Source organism: Dipodomys spectabilis, unplaced genomic scaffold (assembly GCF_019054845.1).
Source record: "Dipodomys spectabilis isolate Male_0828 unplaced genomic scaffold, ASM1905484v1 ptg000207l, whole genome shotgun sequence".
NCBI lineage: Eukaryota > Metazoa > Chordata > Mammalia > Rodentia > Heteromyidae > Dipodomys > Dipodomys spectabilis.
Window position 1 is genome coordinate 13,813,795 of NW_024870884.1, and position 13,322 is coordinate 13,827,116.

Genomic DNA, 13,322 nt, shown 5'->3' on the forward strand with positions numbered 1-13,322 from the left:
GTGTGTGTGTGTGTATGCATGCAGGCACACACACACACACAGCATGAACTCAGTGCATGGGTATCATCCCTGAGCTTTTGTGCTCAAAGCTAGCGCTCTATCACTTAAGCCACAGCTCTACTTTCAGCTTTTTGCTGCTTAATTGGAGAACGAGTCTCACAGACTTTATGGTCCAGGCTGGCTTTGAATTTCAGTCCTCAGATCTCAGCCTCCTGAGTAGCTAGGATTAAAGGTATGATCCACCAGTGTCAAACATCGATTGTACTTTTTAAATGGCTCTCAGGTTTAAAATTACTAATAAAAATGACAGACCCAGTAAGCCTGAAGTACATGACTGATTCATTAAGTCTCAGGGGTGTCTCCAAGAATAATGCAAACAATTTGGGTTTTGGTGGGGGGAGTCTGCAAAACAGACCTATTGCTTTTAGTTTTTCCATTCAATAAATTCACCAATCTAGACATAGTGAGGACAAGGACCGTTTAAATCAACTTAAATTCCACAAGAAAGTATTTTGAACATGCTAAACATTTCTAAGCACACACTAACTCAAACCAGGTTAGGAGCAGATTTCCTTTGCTAGACAAGAAGGTCTGTACTGATGATTTGTAGTTAGTGTTGGGGTTTAGAGACGTGACTTGGGCTCCCACTTGGGTCTGTAGCAGAAGGAAATGGGAGGGCTTACCTCTGGACCTGATGTCTTCATTGATTGGGATACATGGGAAGGTCAGTCCAGGTGAAGAGAGTGACACTGGGAAAAGCCACAAAGGCCAAAACATGGGTGTCAGAGGAGAGCAGGCAACTGACTTAACCAACAGAGAGCCAAAGGTAACACGCCACAGGGGAGTAGACCTCTCCTGATGACCAGCTGATGATGATCCACTAGGAACACCCCAGAAAAGACCCACACAGGAAGGTAGCTAGGAACTGCATCCTGAAGTCAGTCTCAGAGCTCACTAGGTAGGTACTGGGGGAACCTGGTGCACATCCCAAGGAGCATGGCAGGAAGTAAAGCCAGGAGCCCAGCGTTCCCATGCTGAGCCTTACAAGTGGTTTTGAGGTGAGACACTGTGTAAGCGGGGTTAGGGCTGTGTACCCTGTCACAATGGTGTTTCAGTCACTGACTCACCACGCAGTGATGAGTTCACATACAGCAGGGCCCCCCACAATTGCAGCAGAGCTAAAGTTCCTGCGAGCAAACGCCACCCACAACTCATGTTGTGGTGCTGCTGGGAAAAAAGGCCCCTCCCACCTCCACAACTACCTTCCCTCCCCCTTCCGCCTCCTCCCTCCGCCCCCCCCCCCCACCAAAGTTGTAAAAATTCGTTTTCAACATAGTGTCTTGTACATCTCATTGTTACAATGGGTCAAGCTGTATCTGTATTTAAGCATTTTGTTTTTTCCCTTCCCCTCCCTGAATTAGAGAAGTGTATATATGAGATGCAGGGCACCGACATCAAATACAGTGAAAATTGGGGTTACACTGTTGGGAAGGAACATACAAAGAAACAAAAAAAATCACCAGTATATTATAAATACCTTAGAAACAATAGCAAGAAAGAAAAAAAGATATTTGAGTCCCTATCTTGGGGTTCATTTCACTTAACATCATCTTCTATGGTCATATGTACATAGCTTTTGGCCTTTTCTGCTTGAAGGGATGGTAGGGGGAAAACAAGGGAGGAGTCAACAATGCTTAATAGGAAATGTACTCATTACCTTGCTCATGTAACTGTAACCCCTCTGTACAGTATTTTTACAATAAAAAAACATACAAAATCACATATCACAATCACATATCTATAACGTATCATAAAGTAATATAAAATTACATTGTAAAGTCAAATGTTCTAATTAAATATTCTAATAAATGACAATAAATAATAAAATGTACCCCCCCAAATGTTTTCTAAAAAAGGCCCCGGCAGTGCCATTGTGTAAAAGTGCAAAATGTAGCTGGCTACTAGTGGCTCATGCCTGTCATCCTAGTGAATTAGGAGGCTGAGATCTGAGGATTGCAGTTTGAAGGTAGCCTGGGCAGGAAATTCCATAAGACTCTTAACTCCAATTAACTACCAAAAAGCCAGAAGTGGCGTTGTGGCTCAAGTGGTAGATAACTGCTCAAGTGGTAGGTATTACTCAAGCAATAAAGCTCAGATACAGTGCCCAGACACTGAGTTCAAGCCCCAGGACCAGCACCAAAAAAAACCCCAAAAAGTTCAACATGTACAACGATGCACAGCACATAACACGTGTAGTACACAACTGAATTACTAGACTACCAGCTTACCATGCATGCTACCCTTTCTCTGTGACAGTTACACCCTGGTCCATGCTCCCCTATCACTCCTTAACTCTTTCCTTCCGTCCACATTTTTACCTTACTGATTTTTAAAATAAATTTTATTTTTATTGTTATTATAAAGGTGATGTACAGAAGTCAGTTACATAAGTTAGATAACAAGTACGTTTCTTTTCAGACAATGTCACCCCTTCCCTCAGCCTCTCTCAGTTTTTCCCTCCCATCCCTTAAACATTTTTAATATGCTATCATTATATCATTTACATACACGTGCATGAAGTCATTGTATAAGTCAGCCCACTTCACCCGCACCTTCTGCCCTCCGACTTCCCCACTGGGTCTCATTTGGCACTCCCATCATTCAGTTAGTTTTGGTCTACATTCCAAGTAGGAGAGAGAATGTTTGTCTTGCTCACTCTGGGTTATTTTGCTTAACATGATATCCAGTTCCATCCACTTTCCTAAAATATCATAATTCCATTCTGTGTATGTGTATGTGTGTGTGAGAGAGAGAGAGGTCTAGGGCTTGAACTGAGGTCTTGCTGTCCCTGAGCTTTTGTCACTCAAGGTTAGTGCTCTAGCATTCAAGACTCAGCTCTACTTCTGGCTCTTTTGGTAGTTTGTTGGAGAGAAGAGTCTTATGGACTTTTCTACCTGGACCGCCTTTGAACCTTGATCCTCAGACCTCAGCTTCCTGAGTAGCTTAGGATTACAGACAGGAGCCACTGGCATCTGGCATAATTCCATTCTTTTTTATGGGAGAGAGAGACAGACAGACAGACTGATGACATTATCTTTGTTATTTGTTGAGAACCTAAGCAAATGACATAGCTTGCCTATTATGAATAGTGTTGCCATAAGCATGGGTGTACAGGAATTTCTATTGTATTGTGACTTATATTCCTTAGGAATGTAACTGAACAGAAAAACAACCTAACCAGCTTGAAGGCAGTGCCAAGATAGTGCTAGGGGAGACAGGATGTGGAAAGTCAAGTCACTTACCCAGGTGTGCTTTGTGACTGCTGTACCTTTGACTCCACTCGCTTCTAGATCTCTGTGTATGTGTGCATGCACGCACGCATGTGCACGCTCGCGTGTGCACTATGAGGTGCGAGTTGTATACAACTGCTCAGTTTTCCATTTTCTCCAGATTGAGATCACAAAGCTACGAGGCTCAAAATGTGGGCTGGGACATGGCGATGTGTTCACCCAGATGCCGAAGTCTCCCTGGACTTGGATGGCTGTAAAGACAACCACTTCCGGTGCATGACCTTGAGTCAGGCTAACCCCCATCAATACGCAGCTTCATCTTCATAAATCGCCCTCCCCACACACACAGGACAATATTTGTGTGCCTTCATGGTGTGTTTGTCTCTCATAAATCAACTGCTGGCCTATTTAATTATCCCTGAGTAACTTTACACAACCAACGTTTTTAATGAGGCAGAGAAGGCATGGGGGCAGCACACGGGGCTGCCTGGCTCCAGTGTGGGTCACTCTGTATATTTTTCAAAGCCAGACGCTCCTGAGATAAGTCGCATATGACTCAGATCGGGAGGCAGGGCCAATGGCCTTTCCCATTGCGTGACGAGCGAGACCCTCGGCCACCAGCAGGCTGCGTTTTGTCAATGGCCTTGAAGTGTGTCAGTTAGTGTAAACACACATGATGAATGAGTGTTATGGTTATGTGAGGAATTTGGTCACCTTGGCTGGGGCTGAGAAAGCAACCAAGCTATGGATACCCGGAATGGAAGGTATCTACATCTACCTCAGGAGCCTGGGCCATCGATGTTTGAGCATCATTAACTTCAAGACTTTTTCTTGAAATCCATAAATCTCTCCATCTGGTTTTTAGGTCAGTGGGATTGCTCTGAGAGGCAGTTCCTGGCCACCTCTATTCATGGGAAACATCTTTGTATCTTTACTCAAAGGTAGAGCATGCTTTGCTGGACCCACCTACCAGATAGTCCCTGGGAGAGAAGACTTGGGGTTTCTGCCCCATCACAGAAGCAGACTGGGGAGAGAGCACTCAGTGAGGCTGCAGGTGGAAAAAAACACATATATGGCAGTCTGGGCCATTTTTAGTGTCTGGGTTCAAGCAGGGCCACAGAAACCTTAAGGTCCAGTCATTAACACTTGTATTTGTCAGCTTTGACATTACTATAGCAAAATATCTGAAGCAACTAATTTATAAAGAGAAAGATTATTTGGGCTCATGGTTCAAGAGGTTTCAGTCCATAATCAGTGGTCCCATGGCTCTGGCCTCCAGCCAGGGCAGCACATGATTCTGGAAGCCTATTGTAGAGCAAACTGCTCACCTCATGTCCAGAAAGCAAAAGAGACAAGAAAGGAAGGGAGGCCTGCAATCCCCTTCAAGGTCATGGCATCCAATGACCTAAAGGCCCTCAGTGAGACTCCACCCCTTGGAGGTGCCCAGCTCCTCCAGTGGCATCACCTTGAGAACCAAGCCCTTATTCCACCAACCCCCAGGGAATGCTCAATGTGCAAAGGACAACCTAGAAACCAATGCATCTGCCCTGAACAACACACCCAAGTGTAGCCTGCCCTCAGCAGAGCTCCATCGGACCGACCCCCTCCAGACCTGTCCCAGAGCCCAGATGCGCTGCATGTAGAATACCAACAGCCCCTGTCCTCCAAGTGAAGAATCTGAGACCCCCAGCCTGCAGAACCTGTCTCCCTCTGTCTCAGAACAGACTCCAAAATCAAATATGCTCCATCAGGCTCACAGCTAGGCAACCTACGCTGTGCTACACAACCTATACTGCGCCAGACACCCTCTCACCATCCCCACAGATGCAGCCTGGCTATAGGTGCAAAGTCCTCAGGATGCCCCCTGAGTCCCAGAGCTCCCCGGGTATCCCCCACCCCATTTCCTTCCTCACACAGGAACTGGGCGCTCCCATCCATCCCAGCAGTTACTGATTATGTCACATCTGTTCACACATGGCCCCAGGATACTGGGACAAGTTAGAAGTCTACACAAGAATCCAGGAAGTTGTTATTTGGATCTTGAAGGCTCGTTTTCGTGCCAATCTAAGTAACCTTTGTAGCCCCTGTAATATGTTAACGTTTAGGGTAAGAGTTTATGAACTGCTCACATCCATTTTTAGTAAGGCCCATTACCGCCAAATATACAGTCAAGGTCCCAATTAAAGCTTCTCGTTAGAGAGGGAAAATTATTTGCCAAGCCAGAAGAGGGGAAGGGGAAAAGGGACAATTTTTCATCCCTTTGAAGTTTATCTGCCTAAAAGCAGCGCAGGACTTATTCCATGTTTCAGAGCTCTGACTATAAAGTAAGAATGTTCTGGAAGCCCAGGCTGGACAGTGCCTTTTCCCCAAGGGATGTCAGCACCTCTCACAAGTTGGTGTTCACACATATGCATACACACGTGCAGACATGCCGGCACTCTAGTATCCTACTAGCTTCTACAAGCCAGGTATGTGGCAAGTTTTCAGGAACAATGAGCACCCCAATTTCAGTTTTGGAGGCTCCTAGAGGGCAAGCTTCTTAGCAGTCATTTCAAATAGGTTTTTGAGTTCTTTACAGTTTTACTAGATCAAAAGGACACAAACACTCCAGGCCAAGTTACACAGACTAGCAAAGACAGCTGGACACTAGGGCTTATGCCTGTAATTCTAGCTACTCAAGAGGCTGAGATCTGAAGCTCTCAAGCCAGCCCAGGCAGGAAAGTCCATGAGACTCTTGTCTCTAATTAACCACCAAAAAGCCAGAAGTGGAGGTGTGGCTCAAGTAGTAGAGAACCAGCCTTGAAAGGAGAAACAACAGAGACAGCAAGGCCCTGAGTTCATGGTCTAGTACTGGCACACAAAATAAATAAATAAATACATTCATAAATACATAACTAAAATTTAAAGGTAAAGCCGTCCTCCTCTTGGGACCTGGGTTGAAGAATAATCTGATGAAGTCCTGAGAAGGTAGAGAAATGAAGGAGGAAGGAGTGAGGCCAATTGTCAAGAATGCCAATCACCAGGGCATCTTGATTTCTGAAGGTGTAGGTGAGCAGAGGGTATGAAGAAAGTTAAAGAATATCAAAGCAGCAGCAGATGCCTCAGGCTGGCTTTAAGTGTTGGGTGTAAGGTAGACTAGCAAGGTAAAATGGGGCAAAGAAGCAAAGCTGGGCTAAGGCCAAAGTTCAGGAGAAAGGCTGGGGGGCGGTGGGGAGAATGGCATCCAGTACTTCCACATCCAAAGGACTCTATGGGAACTCAGATTGCTCTAGGGTTCCTGGGCCTGGGAGCCGGGAGGGCAGCGACCCCACTGGGAGGCTGTAGAATTCCCAGTGAGGAGACTATTTCTTTGGTGTGAGGAGCTACAGACTGGATGGCTGTGGAGGCTGAGGCTAATTGAGTTTGACTACCCTGACAGATGTAGAGTCTCCCAGAGGGGTAGGGCTGAAGATGTCATCAGCTTGGAGACAGAGGATGGAACTCAGGACCCCAGACTGAAGGTTAAGGACTCCTTGCTGAGGGGAGGGGGGAGGGGGACTAAGATCACCCAGCTTCTCCAGCTGCCCTGCAAGGGGGTGTGTTTCTGATCACGGGATTAGAATAGAAAGGGGGGAAAGCCAGGATCTTACAGGGTCCATGGCCTCCATAAAGTGTGACCTCAGCTAGAGGAGAGAGGGCCCAGCCTAAGCGCAGCTGCAGGGTGGGAGGTCCAAGGTGGCCCTGAGCAATGCCAGGACCTGAATTCAGGACCCCAAAATGTCAGGGCCTCGGAAGTCAGGGCCCCAAATATGAAGGCCTTAGAAGCCAGAGCCCCAGCTCTCAAGACCCTGGATGTGAGAGCCCCTCCTTGCACGTCCGGGGGCTGGACCAGGTAGGCCCATCTCATGCTTCTTGGGCAATGGTGTGTTCCGAGGACTTCCATGAAGGCAGTCACGTGCTTCCACAGAGCCTGGAGACTCCCCACAGCCCCCTGTCATCTGCCCGCCATCCCCACGCTCCTCCCCTGGAGGCTCCTCTCTACCACACGCCTAACACTGGGTTCTGACCCGGCCACGTCTCTGCTCAGTCTAGCAGTGCTGATGTAAATGCAAGAGCCCTGGAGGCCCAAAGCTCACAGGAGCAGCTCCCTGCCATACTTCAATGTGCTCTGTATGACTTCAGCCAACTTTCCTGAATGGCATGCAGATATGAGGGCCTCTACCCTGCAAAAAAGAGCTCCTCTGTCCTCCCATTAATGTCCTCTGGCCTTAAAGGTCCAGGCACGGACAGAGGGTCACCCACGTTCACCTAAACTATAAAGAACATATGAACACAGCCAGCAGACCTGGGCTTGCTGCCACCAAGCCCTGTGCCAGCTCCCTTCCTCGCTTTACCAAGCCACTAATGCCAACACAGCACTGAGCTCTTCACTCTCAAGCAATGAAAGAATTCAAACCAAGGGCTAGAATGGCTCACTCGGGGGAGAAACTTGCCTGGCATGTACAAGGCTCTGTGTTCAATACCTAGAAAAAAAGAGATAGGAAGGAGGAAAGAAAAGGAAGAAGAGAGAAAGGAAGGAAGAAAGGAGGGAGGGAGGGAGGGAATGAGAGAAGGAGGGAGGAAGGAAGTAAGAAGAGAGGGACGGAGGAAGAAGGAAGGAAGGAAGGAAGGAAGGAAGGAAGGGAGAGAAGAGGGTGTAGGAAAGAGGGAGGAAAGAAAAGGGAAGAGGAGGGGGTAGGGGTGGAAAGAAGAAGGGAGGGGAGAGGGAAAGAGAATCTATCAAATTCAAGCAAAAAGTTCTGACATCACAGTATGTAAGAAAAATCATGCATGAAATTGAGTGTGCACTTACTACAGTCAGTGTTGAAGGAGCAGGAAGAGGGGCAAGTCCAGTCCACGGTCACTACATGAAAGGTACAGCAATTGACAATGTTGAATTGAAATACTTTTGTGCAGCTACTTAAGGATAATTTAAATATATTTATTTATTTAAATAAAAGACATGAAAAAAGTTAGAGCAGCTGAGGAAAGTCTCCTCCCAGAAAACTTTGCTTCTTATTTATATTTACATATAGAAATCTGAAAAGAGTTATCTAAACAAGCATTCTGGTCTCTGGGAATTGTCCTATGGGAATAAAGAAGATAGAGAAACATTTGTTCAAGAGAATCTACTAAATCTCAGTAGAGAGTCAGGAGCATTTGAACTACAGCCAGCTAGTTCCCTCCCTCCCAGTTTATTCCTGGGTGGGAGTAAAATGAGGGGGGCTCCTTCTATTTCAAGATCCCCAGCCTTGGGTCATCATTTCTCCTCCACACCGGGAACTTGTCAGCAAATTTCATCCCCAAGCCCTCTTCATACTGTTGAGGTTCTATTCCAGGCAGACACATCTCCAAAGATTGGACCTGCCTTTCTGCATTAAATCCACATTCCTCATAAGGCTCAGAACACTGGTCTTGGCCACTTTTGCCCTGGACTACATATGGGCAGAGACTCAATAGCAGAGATTTCCCTCTGCATGTCCCTGCTCCCAGTGCTGAGTTAGTGGCAGGGAGATTTCACATTGGATGAGAAAAAAATGTTAAGAACAAGTAGGTCCTAAGTGTTTCCTGCAGGGACTGAGTTTATTCATAACGTGGTTTGGGAACATCATGCTCAAGGATGTACACAACAATGGAGATGGTGGTGGTGGTGAATGAGAGGAGGCTGGTGAGTCATCGTGACATCAGGAAGACTAGAGAACATCATAGCACAACTGGACTTACCAGATGTCTATGCAATGTCCCACTCAACAATAACACAACCCACACACATGCACGTGGCATAGTCCTCAGAATTTGCTAGGCCCAAAAGAAGACCCAAGGAAACTACACAAAATAGTATTGTGACCATAACACAATGAAATAGAAGTTAATAACATAGGAAAATATGTAGAAGTATAAGGTATTATTAAATACATGATGGATCAAAGGATTCGCATGAGAATTTTGAAAATACTTGAGATAAAAACATACATAGGAAAACTTATGAGATGCAGCTGAAGTAGTACTTGGAGGGGAAATTAAGAGCCCTAAAAACCTATAAACTAAAACAGAAAAAACTCAAATCAATAAGTTAACATCTTAAGAAACTAGAAAACAGTGGTATTTCACAACTATAATCCCAGCACTTAAGAAAGAAAGACAGAAAGACAGACAGAGAAGGAAGGAAGGTAGGAAGGAAGGAAGAAGGAAAGAAGGAAGGAAGGAAGGAAGGAAGGAAGGAAGGAAGGAAGGAAGGAAGGAAGGAAGGATATCAAATAAAGAAGGGAAGGAGGAAGGGAAGGAAAATCCTAAACCAAAGGAAACAGAAGAAAGAAAATAAGACATTGTAGAAATACATAGAAAATCAATTTAGAGAAATGAAACATAGAAGAATGGAGGAGAAAAGTAAGTGAACCCAAAAGTTCTTTGAACAGCTGTTTACCCTGACCAGGTAAAATCAGGAGTGACAGAGAAGATATTATTCTGATACTCTAGGAATAAAAGAGATTATAAAGGAATTCTATGTACAAATGTATGACAACAAGTTAGATAAGGGGAACAAATATTTAAAAACTCACAGACTACTGAGTCTAACTCAAGAACAAACAGAAAAATCACAACAGACCTGCCAGAGTAAAAATGTTGAAATAGTAACTCAAAATTTCTCACAAAGAAAATTCCATATGGCTTCACTGATAAATGTGATGAGACATTTCAAGGGAAATCCATGCACCCCATCACAAACTCTTTCAAACAACTAGAAGAAAATGAAATACTTTATAATTTGAGGCCAGTATTATTCCCATATTAAAACCAGACAAGTTCATGATACATGAAAAGAAACTATAGACAAATAATACTTGCAAATATGGGCACAAAAATCCGTAACAAAAATAAGAGCAAACCAAATCTAGGAAATATGTATTTGAATGGCTTTCTAATCATGATAAATCCCATGATCAAATAGGGTTCCCAGAATTCAGGAATGCAAAGTTCATTTAACAACTGAAAATTGACTCAAGTCATATAATAATCTATATTAATAGACCAAAGTCACACAAACCACATGATTATCTTAATAGATACAGAAAAGTACTGGAAAAATCCAATGCCTTTCCTGATTCAAAACAAAAAATAAGAGATTCAATAAGCAAGGGGACCTTTTTCAACCTGATAAAATTCATCTGTGAAAACTCTACATTAACATCACAGATAATAATGAGAAACAATGCCATTTTTTAACTTAGAAAAAACAAAGCAGGGCTATGTACTCTGATCTCTTATGCTTCTATTCAACATTATACTTGATTGGAGAGAGAAAGAGGGAGAGAGTGAGAAAGAGAGAGAACTAGCTGAAGAGAAGAGGGGGAAGAAAGGGAGGAAAGGAGGGAAAGAGAGGGAGGGAAGGAGAGGAAAGAAGAAGAAGAAAGAAAGCTCAGATTGGATGAAATAAGAGACTATCTCCTCTGATTTTTCAAGCCTCAGTCTCACAGCTAGGATACACGGACAGATACAACACGGTCAGTGCCACAAAGCTCAGATGTGGGACACGGCATTGCATTCAAGCCTCGGCACTTATGCTTCAAAGTATTTTAAGTAGCTTCTCAGTTTCTCTGGAGAAATTGATACCTGCTTCCTATAGTTATGACAATACATCTCCTGCCTGCTAAATGATAGTGCTTGATAACTGATAACAAATGGTATCGTTGCTCTCTGCTTTAGATACAGGGACCAGATTGGAGCACTTGAACCCTTTGAGCACCCCAAGCTACAACCAACCAGCTACTTCTAGTACAATCAAACATACATTTCACTACAAGATTTTTGTCCTAGATTTAATGAGCAGAAATGAATGGCATTAATTGATTGGTGATTAACTCTCAAGTATTTATAGACTATTTTCTATTTATCTATTTATTTTTGTACCAGTACTGGGGCTTGAACTCAGGGCCTCTTGCTCTTTCGAGTTCTCTACCACTTAAGCCATGGTTCCACTTCTGCCTTTTTCCTGGTGAATTGGAGATGAGAATCTCACCCTCCTGAAAAACTAGACTGACAGGCATGAGCCACCATTACCCAGCTAGGGTTATTTTTATTAGCATTAGCAGTGTTAACTTACTCATTTATGCTCGCAGTGCATCTTGATCATGGCTCTCCCTCCTATCCCTTCCATCTCCCTATACCTCCTTGTTTCATTTTCACACAGGTACATAAAGTATTTCGACTGTATTTTCTGTTCTTCTCCCTCTCGATTCATCCATCCGCCTCCCAGTAGTATCCACATCCCCAGTAACACAGGTTTCAACTAGTTGATAATTCATTTTTATTAGCAAGTTAATTAATTGCTCACAGGGGGCTTTTATGATATCTCACACATGTATATACCATACTTTAGTTTAATTGATTATATATATATATATATATATATATATATATATATATATATATAACACTTCTGGCTTTTTGCTGCTGAATTGGAGATAAGAGTCTCAAGGACTTTGTTAATCAGATTGGCTTCGAACCACGATCCTCAAAGCACAGTTCAGAGCTGAGATCCTCAAATCTCAGCCTCCAGCATAGCTAGCATTACAGCTGTGAGCCACTTCCTGCTGCATAATCTATTTTTAAAAAGCACCTCTAATTGTAGTCATGAAAGAATTACTATACAAGTTTAAGAAATCACATCAAGGATTACTTCCACTCCAGTTCATAGATCTCCATAGCCAAAGGCTGTCGTGTATCTGATAGACATGTGCAGTTGGATTTCTGAGGGACTAAGCTTTCCAAATGGCCACCTGCCTTCAATACAGGGATGAGATTGCTTGCTGCTTCCATATTAGGAACAGGGGAATGGAGAAGTTTGGGACTTGGGCAGTAAGAAGCTGAATCAGAGCAGCAAATCCATAGTATGGATGCTACAGCCTACCCTGAGCTTCCTCTCCAGGAGCAGTTCCTAGAACTCACAACAATTAATAATCCTACTGATGCTGGGGTTAAAGCTATATAGTTCACATTCCCACTGATTTCTATGCAGCTTGCTTGTATCTCCAGCATGGAAGCTAGGGAGCCATTTTGCACCTGAGGTCAAAATCACCACTCAGCTGGATGCCTGTGCCTCACACATATAATCTTAGCTGCTGCCCAGGAGGCTGAGATGTGAGGATCAAGGTTCAAAGCCAGCCTGAGCAGAAAGTTCATGAGATTTTATCTCCAGTGAACCAACAAAAACCCAGAAGCAGGGCTGTGGCTTAAGTGGTAGATCACTAGCCTTGAACACAAAAGCTCAGAGACAGCACCCCAATCCAGAGTTCAAGCACCGGGACTGGCACCAAAAAAAAAAAAAAAAAATCATCACCACTTGCTTGATCTTGTGCGCTCAGAGCTGGCAGAAGCATGTGTGTCAGATCACCACACAGATTTCTGCAAAATCCAGGCAACAAGTACTTCTACAGGGGAACCCCTGTGTAAGGGGATGAGGAGGAATTTACTGCTGGCTCCTCCAAACATGCCAAGGGTGGAATTCACTCAGCATCCCAGCAAGAGAGACACATGAGGGCCAGAGCCTGGCTCCCAGTGCTGAAAAAGCTTTCAGGACTGAGGTGTCATTCCTGATTGAGAATCATTTCTTCCTGTCTGTACTGTCTGGGGGCTTGAGCTGGAAGAGCGCGGATCCCTGAGCAAGACTGGTATGTGTCTCCCCAACTAGAAAGGGAGGCTCTGCAGGGAGGTGATGGATGGCAGGCGCCTTCTTGCTAACAGATGGCCACTGTTCGCCACTTAGTGTGCTTTTAACCTCACGGTGTTCTCAGAGTGGGTCAGAGATAGACGTGTGGGAGTCAGGCGCTCTCTCTCTCTCTCTCTCTCTCTCTCACACACACACACACACACACACACACACACACACAGAGGACATGATCCTTCACAGAGTCAGAGTCCAATTTATTTTTACGCTTGGATTTGTGTGCTGGATGAGGTTAAGCCATCTGTCACCTTAACGACTGGTGAATGAAGGGCTAAAGTCTCAAAGCCCTG